The following is an 18,470-nucleotide window of genomic DNA, read 5'->3' as shown; positions in this document are numbered from 1 at the left end:
GAGAGATACACGAGTAGGCATGAAAAGTGTGAAAGAGCCGAAGATCACCTATCATATGATCACTTGCACCAGAATCCACAACCCAAGTAGGAGTGGTGGATGTATTAGCCAAAGTAGCAGAAGGAATTCTACCTGCAGGTACTGATTGGGAATGAGTGTTTAACTAACTAAAAAACTACTGTAACTCTTCCATTTTATTTTTAGTAAACGAACTTCCTTGTAAATCAGTATTCACAACATAGTTTTCTTGAGTATCACGTTGTTGATGCTGTTTTGAAGACTTCCCATTAGTAGGCTTGCCATGTAATTTCCAACAAAAATCCCGCAGATGGCCAACCTTCTTATAAGAGTCACACCAAGGTCTCCCCTTCTTTGGTCGAGTATTAGTTTGAGAGTGAGGGATATAATTATCACCATTCAATCGGTGACAGTTGATAGAGGCTGAAGAAACATCAGAATGGGGTGAATTAATGAGGAATTTCGAAGTGACCTCCGATGAACAAGTGGTGGAATTCATGATCGACGGCTAGATTTAGGGTAAAAAAGAAAAAAATCGGCTAGATTTAGGTGAAGGATCGGTTACCTAGCTGATACCATGTTGATAAAGAGTAAACAACATAGTGGAGAAGAAAAGGAACTCTTTATATTATATATTGTGAATGGTGAAAATACATCTTTTTATAGGAAAAATTAGGAGAAAGTTTTCTATTAGAAGTAAACTACTTAGTATTTATCCTTATCTATCTAACTTTCTAAGAGTTAGTGTTATATTAAAATATTAACTTATCTATTGCATAACCTACAGTTTTGTTCTTATTCTCGATAAATTTTATCACACCGCATCATGTGTATGAAAGAGCCTACAAAGATAGCTTCGTTACTGTTTGCATCTGGCTCTTTTTGTTTGGTTTAATTGGAAAACCACCGGGCTAGCTAGAAGAGAAGGCGTCGAGTGGCAAAGAGGCCAACAATTCCAAGCAACACAAGCCAGGTGCAAACGATAACATATCTAGCTTTGTAGGCTCTTTGGTACATATGACGTGAGGTGACAAAATTCATTGACAATAAGAACATAAGCGTCGTGAATGTCATGACGTGAACCATGACTATTGTCATCAGCCAAGTACAAAACTTTTTCCTTAGAGGGAGTCCGCTGATAACTAAAATGACCACAATCAACGACGCAATGAAAGAGGTCATCGCATAAACTATGAGATGAAATTATGCATCAGGATCCACATATGTTGCCACAACCTTTTTAGGAGTACAACGTTCTTCAAGTCCCGCACAGCAAGTTTCTTCCGTCGTGGTATCCAAACTTTACTACCAGACACCAGGTGGACTGTAGAGAACTTGAAAATAAATGGTTGCGGTTAAGGTGGTGACAAGCATCAATGGAGCCTACATTTCCTCTATCCATTTGCCTTCGTGTCTCATGTGTTTGCTGTAGGCTTGCCATAACCGGACGAGCCATGATAATTTTTTTGCTGCGTTTGTTTCGTTTTCCTCCAATGTTCAGAATCGGTATTAGTTGTTCCGTTTGTGATGGACTAATTACGTTATTCGGTGGTTCTGTTTAGGATGGAAATATCTCGTTATTTAGAGGTTTCATTTAAGGAGGAACAGTTACATCTCTAGCACATGCTCGCATAAAAATATTTTCTACTTCAAGGGTTTTAAAATATCTTGAAGAATGATTTATCAAATCCAAGGCAATAAACCCCCTTCGATTCATTACGTTCGCCTCTGTTCTGATTTTGGATATGGAAACAAGATATCTCACTATCTGCATGCATGCGAACAAGGAACATAAATATGTTTATCATCATAATAACCATAGCCAAATTTTGCATTAAGGCTTATTGAGAAGTGTAAAAGAAAATATGAATAAATTGATTACCTCTAAATGATTGAGAAATGTGGCGAGATGCAGAATGGTGTTACCACTATCATCCGGGATAGCAACAAACGCTCTGTCACGTTCATTTGAAGCCTCTACCAGCACTATTAAAGCTTCCAACTGATTATATCTGACGCACAAGTGTAAGCTTGTTTCCCCAAGGTACAATATTTCTTCTACCGCCCCGGGACAACACCTGATCATCACATTCTAAACATCGACCCTCCCTTTCATGGCCACCAAATAAAACATCGTTCTCCTAGCCTCGTCTCGTACGGGCCAACAACTAGTGTTCGCACCGAGTAATTGTTCGACGAGATCTGCATGGCCCTCAATGGAGGCTAGGTGAACAGGAAGACAATGAAGAACGTCAAATTCACCCGATAACTTGGGTCATCGAGGAATGAGAGATGCGGCGAAATGAAGGTGACCACACATGATGGCAATCTGTAGGGGAGTTTCATGGAAAGACGTAAGTAAAACACTATCGAGAATGAGCTCATATTATTCGAGCAAAGCTTCCACGGCGGCTACATTCCCATTTATTGCTGCTTCGTAGACTCTTATTTCCATGTTTTGCTTCAACTCTGTAAAATTAAACCAAATCAAAATTTAATAAATTTGAATCTCATACACATTTCTATAGGAACTATTGGGTGTTCATGAAGATTTATCCTATGCTTACACTTGTGCATCAGCTATAATTAGTTGGAAGCTTTAATAGTGCTGGTGGAGTCTTCAAATAAACATGACTGAGCGTTTGTTGCTGTCTCGAATGATACTGGTAACACCATACTGCATCTTGCCACATTTCTCAATCATTTGGAGGTAACCAATTTATTCCTCTTTTCTTTTACACTTCTCAATAGGCCTTAATGCAAAATTTGACTCTAGTTATGATGATGGTAAACATGTTTATCTTTCTTGTGCGCATGCATGCAGATAGTGAGATATCTTGTTTCCATACCCATAATCAGAACTGAGGTAAACGTAATGAATTGAAGAGGGTTCACTGCCTTGGACTTGATATATTATTCTCTAAGAGATTTCAAAACCCTCAAAGTAAAAATTGTTTTGATGCGAGAGATGAAATTATTCAACCCCAAACAGAACCACCAAATAATGAGATTGTTTCATCCCAAACGGAACCACCGAATAACGTAATTGATTCATCTCAAACGGAACTACTAGTACCGATTTCGAATGTTGGTGGGATGGAAACCGAAACAACCACAACGAAAAAACATTGTGGCTTGTCCGGTTATGGCAAGCCTACAGCAAGCACATGAGACATGATGACAAACAGATAGAGGAAATACATGGTTCATTGATGCTCATCGCCACTTTAATCGCAATAATTTCTTTTCAAGTTATTTGCAGTCCACAGGGTGGTGTTTGACAGCAAAGTTTGGATACCACGATGGAAGAAACTTGTGCTGTGAGACTTGGACTTGGACGTTGCACTCCTAGAACGGTTGTATAAGCATATGTGGATCCTGATGCATATATTTATTTCATAGTTTTCGTGATGACCTCTTTCATTGCATTGGTGATCGTGGTCCTTTTAGTTATCAACGGACTCCCTCTAAGGAACAAGTTTTATACTTGGTTGATGACAATAGTCATGATTCTCGTTATGACATTCACGACGTTTTTGTTCTTATTCTCGATGAATTTTATCACCCCACATCATGTGTATGAAAGATCCTACAAAGATAGCTTCGTTATTGTTTGCATCTGGCTCTTTTTGTTTAGAATTGTTTGGTTTAATTGGAAAACCATCGGGCTAGCTAGAAGAGAAGGTGCCGAGTGGCAAAGAGGCCAACAATTCCAAGTAACACAAGCCAGGTGCAAATGGTAACGTAGCTAGCTTTGTAGGCTCTTTGGTACATATGACGCGAGGTGACAAAATTCATTGACAATAAGAACATAAGCGTCGTGAATGTCATGACGTGAACCATGACTATTGTCATTAGCCAAGTACAAAACTTTTTTCTTTAGAGGGAGTCCGCTGATAACTAAAAGGACCGCACTCAACGATGCAACGAAAGAGGTCGTCGCATAAACTATGAGATGAAAATATGTATCAGGATCCACATATGTTGCCACAACCTTTATAGGAGTGCAACGTTCTTCAAGTCCCGCACCGCAAGTTTCTTCTGTCGTGGTATCCAAACTTTTCTACCAAACACCAGGTGAACTGTAGAGAACTTGAAAATAAATGGTTGCGGTTAAGGTGGCGACATGCATCAATGAACCCTACATTTCCTCTATCCATTTGCCTTCGTGTCTCATGTGCTTGCTGTAGGCTTTCCATAATCGGACGAGCCATGATGATTTTTTTGATGCGTTTGTTTCGCTTTCCATCCCTCAAATGCTCAAAATCGGTACTAGTTGTTCTGTTTGTGATGTACCAATTACGTTATTCGGCGGTTCTGTTTGGGATAGAAATATCTCGTTATTTAGTGGTATCGTTTGAGGTGGAACAATTATATCTCTAGCACATGATCACATAAAAATGTTTTTTACTTTCAGGGTTTTGAAATATCTTAAAGAATGATATATCAAGTCCAAGGCAATGAACTCCCTTCGGTTTATTACGTTCGCCTCTGTTCTAATTCTGGGTATGGAAACAAGATATCTCACTATCTGTATGCATGTGAACAAGGAACATAAACATGTTTATCATCATAATAACCAGAGCCAAATTTTGTATTAAGGCTTATTGAGAAGTATAAAAGAAAAGAGGAATAAATTGATTACTTCCAAATGATTGAGAAATGTGGTAATATGTAGAATGGTGTTACCACTATCATCCGGGACAACAACAAATGCTCCGTTACGTTCATTTAAAGCCTCTACCAGCACCATTAAAGCTTCCAACTGATTATATTTGACGCACAAGTGTAAGCTTGTTTCCCCACAGTACAATATTTCTTCTACTGCCCCGAGACAACATCTGATCATCACATTCAAAACATCGACCCTCCATTTCATGGCCGCCAAATGAAACATCATTCTCCCGGCCTCGTCTCGTACGGGCCAACAACTACGGTTCACACCGAGTAATTGTTCGATGAGATCCGCATGGCCCTCAATAGCGACTAGGTGAACAGGAAGACAATGAAGAGTGTCAAATTCACCCGACAACTTGGGTTATCGAGGAAGGAGAGATTCGGAGAAATGAATGTGACCGCGCATGATGTCAATGTGTAGGGGAGTTTCATGGAAAGACGTAAGCAAAACACTATCGAGAATGAGTTCATATTCTTCGAGCAGAGCTTCCATGGTGGCTACATTCCCATTTATTGTTGCTTCGTAGACTCTTATTTCCATGTTTTGCTTCAACTCTGTAAAAGTAAACCAAATCAAAATTTAATAAATTTGAATCTCATGCACATTTCTATCGGAACTATTGGGTGTTCATGAAGATTTATCCTATGCTTACACTTGTGCGTTAGGTATAATTAGTTGGAAGCTTTAATGGTGCTAGTGGAGTCTTCAAATAAACATGACTGAGCATTTGTTGTTGTCCCAGATGATACTGGTAACACCATCTTGCATCTTGCCACATTTCTCAATCATTTGGAGGTAACCAATTTATTCCTCTTTTCTTTTACACTTCCCAATAAGCCTTAATGCAAAATTTGACTCTGGTTATGATGATAGTAAACATGTTTATCTTCCTTGTGTGTATGCACGCAGATAGTGAGATATCGTGTTTCCATACCCAAAATCAGAATCGAGGTGAACGTAATGAACTAAATGGGGTTCACTGCCTTAGACTTGATATACCATTCTCCAAGAGATTTCAAAACCTTCGAAGTAAAAATTGTTTTGATATGAGCAGGTGCTAGAGATGAAATTGTTCCACCTCAAACAGAACCATAAAATAATGAGATTGTTCCATCCCAAACGGAACCACCGAATAATGTAATTGATTCATCTCAAACGGAACAACTAGTGCTGATTTCGAACGTTGGAGGGATAGAAATCAAAACAAACATAACAAAAAAAATTATCATGGCTCGTCCGGTTATGGCAAGCCTGCAGCAAGCACATGAGACACGATGGCAAATGGATAGAGGAAATGCAGGGTTCACTGATGCTCGTTGCCACTTTAACCGCAACCATTTCTTTTTAAGTTATTTGCAGTCCACCGGGTGGTGTTTGGCAGCAAAGTTTGGATACCACGTTGGAAAAAACTTGTGCTGTGGGACTTGGACTTGGACGTTGCACTCCTGAAATGTTGTTTTAGCATATGTGGATCCTTATGCATATATTTATTTCATAGTTTCTGTAACGACCTCTTTCGTTGCGTTGGTGAGCGTAGTCCTTTTAGTTATCAGCGGACTCCCTCTAAGAAACAAGTTTTGTACTTGGCTGATGACAATAGTCATGATTCTCGTCATGACATTCACGATTTGTTTTGTTCTTATTCTCGATGAATTTTATCACCCCACATCATGTGTATGAAAGAGCCTACAAAGCTAGCTTCGTTACTGTTTGTATTTTTCTCTTGGTGCTTGGAGTTGTTTGGTTGAATTAAAAAACCACCGGGCTACCTAGAAGAGAAGGCGCTGAGTGGGAAAGAGGCCAACAATTCCAAGCAACACAATACATGTGTAAACGGTAGCGTAGTTAGCTTTGTAGGCTCTTTGGTACACATGACGCGAGGTGTCAAAATTCGTTGACAATAAGAACATAAACGTCGTGAATGTCATGACGTGAACCATGACTATTATCATCATCCAAGTACAGAACTTGTTCCTTAGAAGGATTCCGCTGATAACTAAAAGGATAATGCTCACCGACGCAACGAAAGAGGCCGTCGCATAAACTATGAGATAAAGATATGCATCAGGATCCACATATGATTCCACATCTTTTCTAGGAGTGCAACATTCTTCAAGTCCCGCACCGCAAGTTTCTTCCGTCGTGGTATCCAAACTTTGCTGCCAAACACCAGGTGGATTGTAGAGAACTTGAAAAGAAATTATTGCGGTTAAAGTGGCGACAAACATCAGTGGACCCTGCATTTCCTCTATCTATTTGCCTTCGTATCTCATGTGTTTGTTGTAGGCTTGCCATAACCGGACGAGCCATGATGACTTTTTCGTTGCGTTTATTTCGATTTTCATCCCTCTAACGTTCGAAATCGGTACTAGTTGTTCCGTTTGAGATTAATCAATTACGTTATTTGGTGGTTCTGTTTGGGATGAAACAATCTTGTTATTCAATGGTTTCATTTGAGGTGGAACAATTTCATCTTTAACACCTTCTCGCATCAAAACATTTTCTACTTTGAGGGTTTTGAAATATCTTGGAGAATGGTCTATAAAGTCCAAGGTAGTGAACCCCCTTCGGTTTATTACGTTCATCTCTGTTCTGATTCTTGGTATGGAAACAAGATATCTCACTATCTGTATGCATGCGAACAAGGAACATAAACATGTTTATTATCATAATAACCAGAGCCAAATTTTGCATTAAGGCATATTGAGAAGTGTAAAAGAAAAGATGAATAAATTGATTACCTCCAAAGGATTGAGAAATGTGGCAAGATACATGATGGTGTTACCAGTATCATCAGGGACAACAACAAATGCTCTGTCACGTTCATTTGAAGCCTCCACCAGCACCATTAAAGCTTCCAACTGATTATATCTGACGCAAAAATGTAAGCTTGTTTCCTTAAGGAACAATCTTTCTTCTACCGCCTTGGGACAACACCTGATCATCACATTTAAAACATCGACCCTCCCTTTCATGGCCGCCAAATGAAGTACCGTTCTCCCAGCCTCACCTCGTACATGCCAAAAACTACGGTTCACATAGAGTAATTGTTCGACGAGATCCGAATGGTCCTCGATGGCAGCCAGGTGAACATGCAAACAATGAAGAGCGTCAAATTCACCCGACAACTTGGGTCATCGACGAAGGAGAGATGCGGTGAAATGAAGGTGACCGCGCATGATGGTAATGTGTAGGGGAGTTACATAGAAAGACGTAAGCAAAACACTATCGAGAATGAGCTCATCTTCTTCGAGCAGAGCTTCCATGACGGCTACATTCCCATTTATTGATGCTTCTTAGACTCTTCTTTCCATGTTTTGCTTCAACTCTATAAAATTAAACCAAGTCAAAATTTAATAAATATGAATCTCATACACATTTCTATAGGAACTATTGGGTGTTCATGAAGATTTATCTTATGTTTACACTTGTGCGTCAGGTATAATTAGTTGAAAGCTTTAATGGTGCTGGTGGAGTCTTCAAATAAACATGACTGAGCGTTTATTGTTGTCCCGTATGATACTGGTAACACCATCATTCATCTTGCCACATTTCTCAATCATTTGGAGATAACCAATTTATTCATATTTCTTTTACACTTCTCAATAAGCCTTAATGCAAATTTTGACTCTTGTTATAATGTTGGTAAACATGTTTATTTTCCTTGTGCGCGTGCATGCAGATAGCGAGATATTTTTTTCCATACTTAGAATCAGAACCGAGTTGAATGCAATGAACCGAAGGGAGTTCACTGCCTTGGACTTGATAGACCATTCTCCAAGAGATTTCAAAACCCTCGAAGTAAAAATTATTTAGATGCGAGCAAGTGCTAGAGATGAAATTGTTCCACCTCAAACGGAACTACCAAATAACGATATTGTTTCATCCCAAACGGAACCACCGAATAACGTAATTGATCCATCTCAAACGGAACAACTAGTACCGATTTCGAACGTTGGAGGGATGGAAATCGAAACAAACACATTGAAAAAATCATCATGGCTCGTCCGGTTATGGCAAGTCTGTAGCCTGCACATGAGACATTGTGGCAAATGGATAGAGGAAATGCATGGTTCACTGATGCTCGTTGCCACTTTAACCGCAACCATTTCTTTTCAAGTTATCTGCAGTCCACCAGGTGGTGTTTGGCTGCAAAGTTTGGATACCACGATGGAAGAAACTTGTGCTATGGGACTTGGACTTGGACGTTGCACTCCTGAAACGTTGTTTTAGCATGTGGAATCTGATGCATATATTTATTTCATAGTTTCTGTAACGACCTCTTTCGTTGCGTCGGTGAGCGTGATCCTTTTAGTTATCAGTGGACTCACTTTAAGGAACAAGTTCTGTACTTGGCTGATAACAATAGTCATGATTCTCGTCATGACATTCAGGACGTTTTTGTTATTATTCTCGATGAATTTTATCACCCCGCATCATGTGTATGAAAGAGCCTACAAAGCTAGGTTCGTTACTGTTTATATATGGATCTTGTTGCTTGGAGTTGTTTGGTTTAATTGAAAAACCACCGAGCTACATAGAAGAGAAGGTGTCGAGTGGCAAAGAAGACAACAATTCCAAGAAACACAAGTCAGGTGCAAATGGTAGCTGAGTTAGCTTTGTAGGCTCTTTGGTACACCTGACGCGGGGTGACAAAATTCATTGACAATAAGAACATAAGCGTTGCAAATGTCATGACATGAACCGTAACTATTGTCATCAGCCAAGTATAGAATTTGTTCCTTAGAGGGAGTCCGCTGATAACTAAAAGGACCACGCTCACCGATGCAACGAAAGAGGTCATCGCATAAACTGTAAGATAAAGATATGCATCAGGATCCACATATGCTGCCACAACCTTTCTAGGAGTGCAACGTTCTTCAAGTCCTGTACCGCAAGTTTCTTCTGTCGTGGTATCCAAACTTTGTTGCCAAACACCAGGTAGACTGTAGAGAACTTGGAAGGAAATGGTTGCGGTTAAAGTGGCGACAAACATCAATGGACCCTACATTTTCTCTATCCATTTGCCTTCGTGTCTCATGTGCTTACTGCACGCTTTCCATAACCAGACGAGCCATGATGATTTTTTCGTTGCTTTTGTTTCGATTTTCATCCCTCCAACGTTTCGAGTCGGTGTTAGTTGTTCCATTTGAGATTGACCAATTACGTTATTCGGTGGTTCTGTTTGGGATGTAACAATCTCGTTATTCAGTGGTTTCGTTTGAGGTGGAATAATTTCATCTCTAGCTCCTGCTCACATCAAAACATTTTCTACTTCGAGGGTTTTGAAATATCTTGGAGAATGATCTATCAAGTCCAAGGCAGTGAACCTCATTCGGTTCATTACGTTCGCCTTTGTTCCGATTTTGGGTATGGAAACAAGATATCTCACTATCTGCATGCATGCGAATAAGGAACATAAACATGTTTATCATCTTAATAACTAGAACCAAATTTTTCATTAAGGCTTATTGAGAAGTGTAAAAGAAAAGAGGAATAAATAGATTACCTCCAAATGATTGAGAAATGTGGCAAGATGCAGGATAGTGTTTCCAGTATCATCTGGGACAGCAACAAACGCTCCGTCACCTTCATTTAAAGCCTCCACCAGCACCATTAAAGCTTTCAACTGATTATGTCTAACGCAAAAGTGTAAGTTTGTTTCCCCACGGTACAATCTTTCTTTTACCGCCCCGGGACAACACCTGATCATCACATTCAAAATATCGACCCTCTGTTTCATGGCTGCCAAATAAAGTATCGTTCGCTCAGCCTTGTCTCGTACGTGCCAACAACTACGGTTCACACCGAGTAATTGTTTGACAAGATTTGCATGATCCTTGATGGCGGCCATGTGAACAGACATACATTGAAGAGCGTCAAATTCACCCAATAATTTGGGTCGTCGACGAAAGAGAGATGCGACGAAATGAAGGTGACCGAGCATGATGGAAATGTGTAGGGGAGTTTTATGGAAAGACGTAAGCAAAAACTATCGAAAATGAACTCATTTTCTTCGAGCAGGGCTTCCATGGCGGCTACATTCCCATTTATTGTTGCTTCGTAGACTCTTCTTTCCATGTTTTGCTTCAACTCTGTAAAATTAAACCAAATCAAAATTTAATAAATCTGAATCTCATACATATTTCTATCGGAACTATAGGGTGTTCATGAAGATTTATCCTATGCTTACACTTGTGAGTCAGTTATAATAAGTTTGAAGCTTTAATGGTGCTAGTAAAGTTTTCAAATAAATATGACTGAGCATTTGTTGCTGTCCCGGATGATACTAGTAACACCGTCATGCATCTTGCCACATTTCTCAATCATTTGGAAGTAACAAATTTATTCCTCTTTTCTTTTATACTTCTCAATAAGCCTTAATGCAAAATTTGACTCTGGTTATGATGATGGTAAACATGTTTATCTTCATTATGCGCGTGCATGCAGATAGTGAGATATCTTGTTTCTATATCCATAATCAGAACCCAATAAATGCAATAAACCGAAGGGAGTTCACTACCTTGGGCTTGATAACCATTCTCTAAGATATTTTAAAACCCTCGAAGTTAAAATTGTTTTGATGCGAGCAGGTGCTAGAGATGAAATTGTTCAACCTCAAACGGAACCACCAAATAACGAGATTGTTCCATCCCAAACTGAACCACCGAATAACGTAATTGATTAATCTCAAACGAAACTACTAGTACCGATTTCGAACGTTGGAGGGATGGAAATCGAAACAAACACAACGAAAAAATCATCATGGCTTGTCAGGGTTATGGCAAGCCTGCAGCAAGCACATGAGACACGATGGCAAATGGATAGAGGAAATACAAGGTTCACTGATGCTCGTCGCCACTTTAACCACAACCATTTCTTTTCAAGTTATCTGCAGTCCACCGGGTGGTGTTTGGCAGCAAAGTTTGGATGCCACGATGGAAGAAACTTGTGTTGTGGGACTTGGACTTAGACGTTGCACTTATGGAATGGTTGTTTTAGCATATGTGTATCCTGATGTATATATTTATTTCATAGTTTCTGTGCTGATCTCTTTCGTTACGTCGGTGAACGTGGTCCTTTTAGTTATCAGCGGACTCCTTTAAGGAATAAGTTTTGTACTTGGCTGGTGACAATAGTCATGATTCTCGTCATGATATTCACGACGCTTTTGTTCTTATTCTCGATGAATTTTATCACCCCGCATCATGCGTATGAAAGGGCCTACAAAGCTAGTTTCGTTATTGTTTGCAGCTGACTCTTGTTGCTTGGAATTATTTGGTTTAATTGGAAAACCACCGGACTAGCTAGAAGAGAAGGCACATATTAATAAAAAGGCCAACAATTCCAAGCAACACAAGCCATGTTCAAATGGTAGAGTAGCAAACTTTGTAGGCTCTTTGGTACACATGACGCGGGGTGACAAAATTCATTAACAATAAGAACATAAGCGTCGTGAATGTCGTGACGTGAACCATAACTATTGTCATCAGCCAAGTACAGAACTTGTTCCTTAGAGGGAGTCCTCTGATAACTAAAAAGATCACGCTCACCGACACAACGAAAGAGGCTGTCATATAAACTATGAGATAAATATATGCATCAGGATCCACACATGTTGCCACATCCTTTCCAAGAATGCAACGTTCTTCAAGTCCCGCACCGCAAGTTTCTTCCGTCGTGGTATCCAAACTTTGCTATCAAACACCAGGTAGACTGTAGAGAACTTAAAAAGAAATGGTTGTGGTTAAAGTGGCGATAAACCCTGTATTTCCTCTATCCATTTTCCTTCGTGTCTCATGTGCTTGTTGTAGGCTTGCCATAATCGGACGAGCCATGATGCTTTTTTTATTGCGTTTGTTTTGATTTCTATCCCTCCAACGTTCGGAATCGGTACTAGTTGTTTCGTTTGAGATTGACCAATTACGTTATTCGGTGGTTATGTTTGAGATGGAACAATCTCGTTATTCAGTGGTTTCGTTTGAGGTGGAACAATTTCATCTCTAGCACCTGCTCGCATCAAAACATTTTTTACTTCGAGGGTTTTGAAATATATTGGAGAATGATTTATCAAGTCCAAGGTAGTAAACCCCCTTCAGTTTATTGTGTTCGCCTCTGTTCTGATTCTGGGTATAGAAACAAATATCTCACTATCTGTATGCATACGAACAAGGAACATAAACATGTTTATCATCATAATAACCATAGCCAAATTTTGTATTAAGGCTTATTGAGAAGTGTAAAAGAAAAGAGGAATAAATTGATTACCTCCAAATGATTGAGAAATGTGGCAAGATGCAAGATGATGTTACTAGTATCATCTGGGACAACAACAAATGCTCCGTCACGTTCATTTGAAGCCTCCACCAACACCATTAAAGCTTTCAACTCATTATATCTGATGCACAAGTGTAAGCTTGTTTGCCCACGGTACAATCTTTCTTCTACCGCCCCGAGACAACACCTGATCATCACATTCAAAATATCGACCCTTCCTTTCATGGCCGCCAAATGAAGTTCCTTTCTCCTAACCTCGTCTCGTACATGCCAACAACTACGGTTTACATCAAGTAATTATTCGACGAGATCTGCATGGCCCTCGATGGAGGCCAGGTGAACAGGCAGACAATAAAGAGCATCAAATTCACCCAACAACTTGGATCGTCGATGAAGGAGAGATGTGGCGAAATGAAGGTGACCGCGCATGATGGCAATGTGTAGGGGAGTTTCATGGAAAGACGTAAGCAAAACACTATCGAGAATGAGCTCATCTTCTTCGAGCAGAGCTTCCATTGCGACTACATTCCCATTTTTTGCTGCTTCGTAGACTCTTCTTTTCATGTTTTGTTTTAACTCTGTAAAATTAAACCAAATCAAAATTTAATAAATCTGAATCTCATACACATTTCTATCGGAACTATATGGTGTTCATGAAGATTTATCCTATGCTTGGAATCGTGGTGAGAGACAAGTTATGGTGGAGACGAATAGCATGGAGGTTGCTCAGATTATTCAATAGGATAACAGTAGTGGTTGCACATTCATCTTTCTTGATCGTATTCTCAATCTGATTAATTGGGATTGGATTGTTAAGGTGGATCATGTCAACATAATTTTTAACCAGGTTTGTGATAAGCTAGCCAAGATGGTCGGAACTGGAGGGCTTGCAAACAAAGTCTTCTTCTTGCCACCGCTGGAGATTAGTGCTCTTCTGTAGCAGGACAATATTGATCTTGAAATGGAGACTGCTCCTTAGTCTCTATTATCCTCTCTTGTTCATCAAAAAAATATATCAAACAATTAAGACTTCTAGACGAAGCATTTGATTGGTGTCTTAACACCTTTTTCTAAGTATTCATAGGCTTTCCCGAGATTTATTAAGACTAGGGATATTTGTCCCCCTTTTTCACAAAACAAATTTATTTGTCCTCTTTTTTTCAAAAATAATTAACTAAAACATAAATCTTGTTTATAATAATTTAACCTCATGCAGATCACTATATTCATAAATTTGTTCATATTATTTTTCAATCATTTAGAGATTTCATGACCAATACAACAATACAACCGGCAACGTCGCCTTTTTTTATTTATGTATTCATTTTCATGGTTTGATTCTGGTTTTAGTCCCGACATTATACTAAAATCTTAAATGCAACATAATAATTAGACCTATATTTTGTAACCCCATCTCAAATTTTAGAAGACGTATGAATCATCCCACCCCACATACCTCTGAATCTAAATACACATACTGTGTGTATATAATATTAGAAGTCAGTCATAGGCGACTACACAACAGAACATCGAGCAGAGTATTTGAGAAGAACATAGAATTACCTAAAAGAAGAAATCCATCTTCCTGTCCAATTATTATGGAATATTATACAAGTGTCCTCAAAATTGGTTCCACTTGTTATACCAACGTCATCGTCCAAACTATTAGTAAAAGGAAACAACATTAGTCCAACAGGGGCAAAATCAAATGAAATACTGCTTACATCCAGTTAATTGTAGTTGATCCAATGCAACTAGAACCTATGATTGGTTAGACCCTTCATTCCTCATGAAGTGCCCGTGTCTAACTCATGGATATAGAGGGATATGACCAAGTATACAGAACTTCGACGACACTCCTATATGAGGTCCATGGATAAATCAATTGTTTGCTCTCAAATGGAAGTCCTAGAGACTTTTTACGACCACATGTAACAATATTTGTAGCTTATCTATAATATCTCACCAAATCAAGCAATGAATTCCACTGCCAAAAGGAGGACACAGTTTAATAAACAAGGTAACATCTTGGAACCACCTAGTGCAAGTCAATCATAATATGACATATAATAAGCTCTGTCCTGCAAAGCAAGTTGCTTTTTTGAGACAAAAGGTATTAACTAGAGGGTTAATAAGAAAACAAATACTTTGTTGTAGCTAGAGAGCTTCCGGAGGGTGAGAAGTAAGCAGAGTGAACAGCCCTATTATGGCTCACAGCCCTCAAGGTTTTGGGTTTATGAGTGTTCATACTCCTTAAATCCCAAATGCAAGCAGTGCCATCCGTTGAACAGGTTGCCATAATGTTGGGGTTTTGTGAGTTAAAGCTTATGGTGTTGATCCTATCTTCATGGAGCATCCAGTTTTCGCTTGACTTCCCGGTCCAAATATCCCAGACATTCCATCCTCCACGACCTTCGCCAAAATATAGGTTTGCCAAATTGTTATGCTGTTGAGAGAGGGAATAAACAGTATCATCACAGGAATGCACCAAATCAAATACTTCCTTCTCAGCATCCATTAATCGAATAAACCCGTCATAGCAGCTGCTGTAAATCTGCATCCAAATATATGGATCCCCTTAAGGAAATTGTAAACTTGAAATCATGAACTCTGAAGTAAAACCTTGGTATAATACATAAGGTTCAAATCTCAATGTACCTTTGACATTGAATGTTGTTGAATCAAAATATCAGAAATAGGACCGGAATGCGGGCGATAAAATATATGCCATCATCCTTAGAATCCACATTCCAAAATGCAATGTTCCCAAATTTGTTCCCAGCCGCAATCAAACTCATACTACTGCTAAGGAAACACTTAACCACCATAATCCATCCGGCCATAATCCGTGCTACATGTTCCGGTTTCAAATCCAATGATTCCAGCCATGGATCACTCTTCTCAATATTAACTGAACTGTCCAAATGCTCAGTTTTAACCACGCACATAACCGACTTTCTTTTTCCACTCAAATTCTCATCAAACTCTACCTCGACAGATGATTCAAAAGCCTCACTTTCGCAAGAACACAATGATCCTTTCCCACTAAAATCGCTACAACTCTCACCTTTAATATCATTAGCACCATTGAACTCTTCTTTGACCGAATTATCAGCATGAGCATCCTTTGCGATACTCAAAATTGTCCCAACCAATACTTGATTAGACTCCATTTCGTCTCCACTGTAAGCATCTTTCATACCAATACGTCCCAAAACTCGAGGCGATTGTGGCTTTAAAGGGCTAGCAGATTTTGGGGTTTTATCAAAATCTTCACTAAAATCATCAGCCAAACCCTTTGAATCCGGCGGCAAACCTCTTGTTGCAGCTACCGTCGAATTACGATCAGGGTCTCCGTCTTGGGTTTCTTCACCGGACTCACTTTGTACGAGTTTGTTCTACAATACAACCGTTTAAAAAAAGACTAAAAATATGAATATCAAATTATTGTAACGTAAACAAATGAAAAAACGAATATGGATTCGTGTTACATTTGGCTTTTGGAGGCGGAGGCGGTGGAGAGAGTAGCGGCTTTTGAGTGAGTTCATTAACTAGAAAACTCTCCAATTTCTTTTACTAGCCAAAATATCATTATAATATTTCTAGTTAAAATCATTAAATGAATGAATTAAAATGATGATTAAGTAAACACAAATTAAATAGAAATATAATGTAAAAATCTATTTTTTCTTAATCTTTGTAAAAAATTCATTTTTTTAATAGACACCATTTTTTGTCTTTCTCAAGCCCAGCTTAAAGTTGTTGAAGAGATGAAGAAAAAACTTGCATTGACTTGCTATGGATGATTGGAAATTTTGAACTGGGAAAAAATGACTTTTTGATAAGCAAAATCTTTTACCTTGAAGGAGGGAAAAAAAGACATAACATACAAAGAAAGAATGGTAAAAATCATTTAAATTTTTCTTCTCACGTGAAGGATATAAATAATCTACAACTAAACTTCTTTAGGTTAATTACCTCCTAAGCCGTTCAACTTGATTAGGAGTTCAACAACTCTCATTCTTAATTTATCTTTGTCTTGAGTTATGGCTGATCTTGATTCATTATGTTGAGATGTTATTTTTTGAAATTTGGGTCGGTTAAAAATCGTGATTTTGTAAAAATGTTCGGCTCGAATAATTTGAGACTCGAGTTTAAAAACAATAAAATTGGTTCGTGGAGTCACCACCAATCTTTGATTGGGGTGTGATTGGACACCAAAAAAATATTTATCATTTAATTTTAATTAAAACAACAATTTACGGTATGCGTTACGAAAAATTTTATTTTGGGAGTCGGTTACGCATGGGGAATGATTAACACCCCACAGTGCCCTAAACCGGTACCTAATCAATTAATTAGTTGTCCTTGCAATAAAACTTATATGTTCCCACATAACTTAATTTGAAACCCCTTTTAAATACATATAAAGTAAGGCGAAGCTTAAATGCATACATCAAACGAATACAATTAATTAACTATTTTACCAACCTTTAATGAGAATAAGGATGTTCCATTATTTAAAGACATCGAGACCACACCTTAGATTCAATCTAACATTCTTTTCTCGATGACTTTAATTAGAAGAACATAATCTTTTTCTCAGTCTCAAATTTTAAATGAAATTAATTTTAAGATTAAACTTAGTAGGATACCCCTTTATTTTAAAATCATCAGAAGTGACCGTCTTATACCTTAAGACAATCACTTCACAATAATTTTAAAATGAAAGGGTATTACCATTAATCCAATTATTTTGATCGAGTAAATAAATGCTTATGAGGGTATCATGTAAATTACATAAAAGAATATCTAGAACTATATGTATGAATATGAACAAACATATTTACATAGCATTTATTTCATTTTTTAAATAATAATAATATATAACAATAAATATAATAATAAAATAGTATATACATACGTATTTAAATCTTTAACTAACAACTTTAAAACACTAATATGCTAATAATATATACATACATATATTGACAAAACAAATAACTAAGGTATTAAAAAAAACCTTAAGACCATAGCAGTAAAAACAGTAAAGATCAAGAATTAACAATGCAAATAACATAGAATAGAGTACTGGAAACGTACATAACCCAAGCATAAGAGACAAACATGTACAAATTACAAAATATAGTGACTGAAAACATAAATAGACACCCAAATATAAAGCAGGATTAAATAGAATTATTTCAAAACAATATGGCCAATGTATAAATAATCATAAAATGAAATAAACAGTGAGCAGGACTAACATGAAAGGCGCATAAAATATGAAGACATAATAAAAAATTTTAAATAACTCAGAACAAAGACTAAATTGCTTTCATTTCAAAACCTAAAGTATTACAACTATGAAATTTTCAGTGACTAAAATGAAATTTTACAAACCTATAGACCCACTAGAACAGTTTACCCATGTGCTAAAATGGTGAAGCCCTAGAACACCCAAAATAGCGCCGTTTTGGTGTCAACATGAAATGAA

At 38.0% G+C, this 18,470-nt stretch overlaps 1 pseudogene; it reads right to left on the bottom strand.

Annotated features, from left to right (window-relative positions):
• Positions 1–14,395: 14,395 nt before the first annotated feature.
• The window catches only part of LOC120167453, a 53,711-nt pseudogene continuing 49,636 nt past the window's right edge, over positions 14,396–18,470 (bottom strand).

Source organism: Hibiscus syriacus, unplaced genomic scaffold (genome assembly GCF_006381635.1).
Source record: "Hibiscus syriacus cultivar Baekdansim isolate YM2019G1 unplaced genomic scaffold, ASM638163v2 tig00111678_pilon, whole genome shotgun sequence".
NCBI lineage: Eukaryota > Viridiplantae > Streptophyta > Magnoliopsida > Malvales > Malvaceae > Hibiscus > Hibiscus syriacus.
The sequence above is the reverse complement of the archived record's forward strand: the minus strand, read 5'-3'. Positions and strand labels throughout refer to the sequence as shown.